General features: G+C 56.9%; 1 long non-coding RNA gene across 1 annotated transcript; it reads right to left on the reverse strand.

Moving 5' to 3' along the window:
• Window positions 1–1,664: 1,664 nt before the first annotated feature.
• On the reverse strand, window positions 1,665–3,980 carry LOC103544430 (uncharacterized). The gene is made up of 3 exons (XR_543150.2): window positions 3,848–3,980; window positions 2,310–2,418; window positions 1,665–1,816 (listed from the first exon to the last, which is right to left on the reverse strand). It is a non-coding gene; the product is annotated as an uncharacterized lncRNA (long non-coding RNA).
• Between the last annotated feature and the right edge of the window lie 2,020 nt (window positions 3,981–6,000).

A 6,000-nucleotide genomic window follows, 5' to 3' on the forward strand; every position in this document is an offset into this window, starting at 1 on the left:
GCGCCTGCTTTCCCATTGCCTCTGTTATTCTGGAAACTTCTAGAATCATTCGAGATCCACACAAGCCTCAAAGGGTTGCTTTGGACCCGTTTCCACTCTGCCCCAGTGACGCCTTTGCCCCACTTCACAGACTGGAGGCTGACATACCTCCGTGGTCCTGGAACTCGGGACTCACACTTCAGTGAGCGATCATCGCTCAGTGGGCACCAGACAGAGGAGCAGGGTAGGGAGAGGCGGGCTGGGGGTCGTGAAGCAGGAGGAAGGAAAGGCACGCCAGGGAGGAACAGCATGGGTGAGGGTGTGGAGTCTCGTAGGCTTCCTTCCCCGCAGATCCTAAGTGCGGTTTTATCCTCTGTTCAAGGTGCCTGCTGCCTCTGTTGCTAACCACAGGAGCAAGAACAGGGACCATAGGTTTGGAGGGGAAGAGGAGGGAGAGAGAGAAATAAATGAGGAAAGCATAGCAGCTGTGAACTGGGCTCTGGGATGAGACTGACCGGGTGCAGGCCCCACACGGTTGCTTTTTAGCAGAGCTCTACTTTCCTCCTCTGTCCGATGGGGCTCACAGTGCTGAGCTCACAGCTTTTTGAGGGTGAAATGAGGTAATGTGTGTCAAACACTGGGCCCAGGGCTGGCACAGGCCGGGTGCTTGGGTTGCAAACTCCCTTCCCGTCTCGCAGACACAGCATGCTTCTTGTCGCTCGCTATCTGAATCTAGACCTTATCTGGAGCCCCAGAGTGATGTTGGGTCTCATCCCCATCGTGTGAACCCTCCACCGTCGCTAGCCCAACCCAGCAAGGGGGAGGCGCTGCCGTGGGCGCATACCTGGCCTGTGTCTGCCCCTGTGGTGTCACCTGTGCACATTAATGAAAAATTCACAGCGCGGAGCAGAGCCAGGCCAGACCAGGAAATTGCAAAGTCGCGGGCGCCTTACCTCAGCCCTGCTGCACACGCTCTGCTTTTATAGCTCCACGTGTAATAACATAAAAGCATAATTTATTAAAGTATCACTTTAAGTGGGGATGGCAGGAGGGCGTCCATGCCCAGGGGGCCGGCCGTGAGTGCCACGTTGACCAGAGATGCCAAGGGAGGGGGAGGGCAGTCAGTGCTCCCCCGCCTGTTGGTCATGGCTCAGGGCACGGCCAGCCAGGGGGCCAGGAAGTGTCCAGGAGCAGCGTGGAACAAAGGTGACAGAACCTGGAGACAAGAGTCGGGTTTGAATTCTGGCTGTGTGACCTAGGGTGAGTCAGTTGCCCTCTCTGAGCTGCACTTTCCTCATCTGTAAATGAGAGGAATCGCTAAGGGGCCCTGAGTCCCTCATAGCAACTCTCCTCCTAGGCCTGTTTCTCCCAGAGTGAAAGAGACTTCCAGGCACTGAGCCGTGCCAGGAAATGGCCCGGGATCGCCTCATTAAACACGGAGGGGTATTTACACTGGGAGAAACAAATATTTATCTCTGGACCAAGAAGGAAGAAGGTCTTTGGAACCCAGTCTCGTATCTGGCTCAGCCCTGCTTGGAGGGAAGGGACCAGGCGGGGAGAGGAAGGAGGAAGGGCAGGAGGGAGCGTGCAGGGACAGATGCAGGGCCGGGAGTCAGGCGAGCCCGGGTTCAAATCCCAGCTCCGCCACCTCCCAGCGTTGTGACCCTGAGCTCAAGTCCTCACACCTCTGTCCTCTGTGTCTTCCCAGGAAACACGGCTCTAAGACACCAGCAAGCTCCCAGGACGGAAGGGAGCTTCAGCCAGGTGCGTGCGCTGGGGCAGCGCAGGTGTCCAGTTATGACCGGCTCCGTGCCAGGCGGCGTCCGAGCTCGGGATCCTGCAGGGCAGAAGGCAAATATGCCTGGGCATTTTTATTAGGAAAAACGGGATAGAGGGAAAAAAGCCTCCCATGGTCACTCGAGGGAACTGGCAGCACCAGGGGCCAGGGCCACAGAGCCCGTGCCTGCACAGTTTTTAAAAATCAATAAATATGCACCAAATGACTAGACGCCCAATAACTCTCTCCTGCTTTCGCTCGCCCACCCACCCAAAGGGCACAGTGGATGGGTTGCTCCATGGGGACAGGATACAAATTGTCAGAACCCAAATTCAAGAGCCTTAGTTTGACCGTGTTTCCTTCAAGATGTCTGGTTGCTGAAATGGGAGAATTTCTGGAATCCAGCTGGCTCTCTCCACCTGTGTGGCTACCCCCCCTGGTCCAGGCCACTGTCCTCTCCTGGCTGGTCTATTTTGGTAGCTTCCTGGCTGGTCCCCTGTCCCCCGCCCTTGCCCCCTGCAGTCTTTCCACAGTAGCCAGTGTGTTCCCGTACCTCGGAAGTGGTGGCGGAGGCTGGGGTTGGCTAAGAGGAAGTCCTTGAACTAGGAGAAATGGACGCAAAGCAGGAGAGGAGGTGGCCAGATGTGGAAAGAACTTCCCGGCTGCAGGAAAGAAGCATCTTCGATGTGCCCTCGGGAGAAGCTTCAGAGGATCGGAGCCCGTCCTGCCCTGAGGGGGTCATTTAGCTTCTCGGTGGGGCTGAGGCACTGGGTGAGCCCAGAAGACCCCAGAGGGTTGTGGACACCAGAACGTTGGCAGGCTGATGGTGTGACCAGACCAGACTGGCGGGAGAGGAGCAAGGCCTTGCCCGAGGCTCCCGGGGTGACCAGCCACCCACCCGCCAGACCTTATTTATTTAAAGTTGTGGCTATTGAGTTTGGTGTTTGTTGAAATGACTTGGGGGCTCTCCTCCCGCGGACTCTGGGCCCCACTGAGAACTTGAAAGCGACATTCCTCAGCCCAGCTAAGAGGAGGGCAGGACCCACGCCAGAGCAGAGAGTGAAGAGAAGGGCAGCTGGGGACAAGGTAGAGTGGACACATCCGGGTCCCAGCAGGAAAGACTCGGCGAAAAGCGTAGCAGCAAAGGCATTTTCAGAGGAGCAGGAGGAATAATGGGAAACCAACACGGATGGTGCCACACAGGGGCCTGGCAACGGCAGGGAGCTGTTAGCACCCCTCTGCCTGAGGGGCAAAGCGGGGAGCAGTTACTGGAACCCAGACAGGGAGCCCCACGGAGAGCTGTGGAGGGATGAGGCTCCCCAGGGCGACCCAGCAGAGACCCATTGGGACCCCCTTCAGCTCCTACCCTCCCATTGGCTGGACCCAACCAGAAGCCAGAGAGCAAGGAGCCAGGCAATGCAAAGAGAGCCATCAGGTCCCAGAGGCAGAGCGGGACGGGGAGGGAGCAGAGAGCTTCTGGGGAGGGGCAGCACTCTCACAGGCCCTGGGCTTCTCCTTCTGGAGGGGAGAACTTGAGTTCCAGGCCTCCCGAAGTCCCTGGCTGCACGCAGTTCTGTTCCCTGGGACCGGGAGTCAGCGGCCTCCAAGGGCTAGTAGGTACAAAGCCCTGCGCTGGGGGAGAAGACCTTTCCCATCCCCTGCTCAGCCCTGCCCTCCACGGGGTCCCCTTTCCCCTCTGCGCCCCGTGGAATCCTGTCCCTCTTTATGACTCAGCTCCGTTAGCTCACTCTCCCTTGATAATAACAGCTATTTACGCACAAGTGTGTGCCAGGAGCCAGCCTCAGGGTTAGGATCACCTGAGTCAGCCGGCTGTGTGAGTCCAGGCGGGCACCTCCCCTCCCGAGCTTCTGTTTCTTATCTGACACAGCCCACCTCCCTCAGGCCCGGTCATGAGGGTTCAACAAGGCCTGACACTGGCCTGTGGTTGACGGAGAGTGGGTGCTCAGGACGCACCGACTCTTCTGACGGCATTCACTTCCCCACAGGGAAGAAACCGAGGCCAGAGAGGGGCCATGACTCACCCAGGGCACACAGGACAAGACCAAGCTGAGACCCCAACCCTGGTCTCACCCCAAAGCCAGCCTTCTCGCCATTGTACCAGCCTGTCGCCTTGTGCAGGAAGTCTTCCTAGGTTGCTGGAATGAGAAGAAATCTCTCCATCTCGGGTTGCAATTCCTATAATTGGAAGAATAGATACCACATGCACCCGCGCTTGAAATCATTTAGTCTTCACAATAACTCTCCAAGATCATTCCTGCTGTCACCCTCATTGAGGAGGGATTGGGAGCCCAGAGAGGTTAAGTAACATAGTCACTGGGATCAGCATCTGAACCCAGGCAGCTGGCTCTCCAGAGTCTTCGTCCTTGACCTCAACCCAGCCCTGCCTCCTTTTCGGGTTTGCACTGATGTGCCCATCTCCTCACTAGACAGGAAGGAAGCCACCTGAGGTCAGGGCCAGCCAAGCATCCACTCTCTTCCCCTAAGCTCACAGGCAGGGCCTCTCTTGGTTACGGCTGGGTTAAGACCTGTCTGTCTGTTAGGGGAAAGCCGGTGGGGAAGGGGCGTGAGTGGCGAGAAAGGCCAGGGCTGGGGCCGCCTCCACGCGGCAACCCTGTGTCGTCACCCCATCAGACCCACCAATCTTGCCCAGATGGGCCGCTAGCCTGCTTGGTGATCAACACCCCCCCGACAGGAGCCAGGTTCTCCCTCAGACACACAAGTCTGTGCCTGCCCCACCCCTCCAACTCCGCCTGGTGCCTCTCAAGACTAGACCGAGCTCCCGAGCGGGGCACCCTGCATCCCCATGATGGAGCTCCAGCGGCTTCTCATGGCTGCCCCCACTCACACACAAAGCCCTGGCCTTTCCCAGGACGCCCTCACATGCTCCTCTGCTTTTCTGGAATCATCTCTAGGCCAGGGGCAGTTCTTTCCATCCAGCCACCCTCCACCCCTTCACCTGGCCCAAGGCAGATGCTCAGCAATTGTCAGTTGAATTGGGACCTCAGCCTGGGAGCCCTGAATTCCGGTCCCAACCTGGTCCCACTAATTTGTTCAGACACATCCCCTCCCTACCCCTGAGCCTCAGTTTCTCCATTTGAACAAAGAAGGAGATGAACAGCGCGCTCTTCGGGGAGCTCGGACGCTGTGGGATTCTCTCTGTCTCTCACGCATGCACACGCATGCACGCGCATGCACATGCGCACACATGCACACGCATGCACATCCACACACATGCACAGGCACATGCTCCCACAGGGCCCGTGCCAGCCTCTCCGCCAGGATGCTGAGCTCCTCTGCGGGTTGAATTACCAACGTTTCATGGGGAGGAGGAAGGGAGGCGGGGCCGGGGAAGGAGCTGTGAATTCCGCACACCAAGCCTGTCCCCGCAAGGCCTGGACCGAATGCCACGGCGTGTCTGTGCCCATCTGCCTCTGGGGTGGGGCGGGGGTGGGGGTGGAGGTACAGGCAGGGAGGGGTTCCCCCAAAGTGGAACGCCAAAGAAAGACACCCAAGGAACCTTACACAGACTCACTTGCACACACGCTCTTTCCTCACAGACACTGCCACACACACATGTGTTCATACATGCACACACATGCTTAAATATGCATGTGTCCCCCACACACATTTACATTACTCAGCTTTATTCAGTCAACAAACATTCATTGAGCCAGTTGGCTAAGAAAGCCTCAATCTCTATTTCTCACTCTTTTGTGAAACACAGCCCCACTCTTGGTCACATCCTTACACACGTACGCACCCCCCAGTCGCCCACACAAACTCACACATCCTGAGGTTTGAGCTGGGGGCCCCTCCCAAGGCCCCGTGAGGGCCTCACAACACGTCACGTGATGGTCAAAGCCGAAAACAGTAGAAAATCGGCAGCATAGAAGGGTGCCGGGAAGTTAATGAATAAAAATATTATGATTTTTCTGAATTTGGTAACGTCTGCGGTATTTGTCAGTTTTTCAAAATTGTGCAATTGGTTGTGGTTTCTTTTCTCCTTTTAAAGGCTCATGAGTGTTCGTAATTTTGCATTCTTTTTCACAAAGAAGGTCCCCGGAATTGAATACTTTTTCGGCCTCCCCAAGCCTGAACCCGGCGCTGCAAACACCTGGATGTTCAGTCAGTCACACCCACCCTCTGTCACCCTCACAGTGTTGCACACGCGTGCACATCCCCACGGGTCTTATGAGTCAAAGACTGTTGTCACACACGCCCGA

Source organism: Equus przewalskii, chromosome 2 (genome assembly GCF_037783145.1).
Source record: "Equus przewalskii isolate Varuska chromosome 2, EquPr2, whole genome shotgun sequence".
In the NCBI taxonomy this organism is placed as follows: domain Eukaryota; kingdom Metazoa; phylum Chordata; class Mammalia; order Perissodactyla; family Equidae; genus Equus; species Equus przewalskii.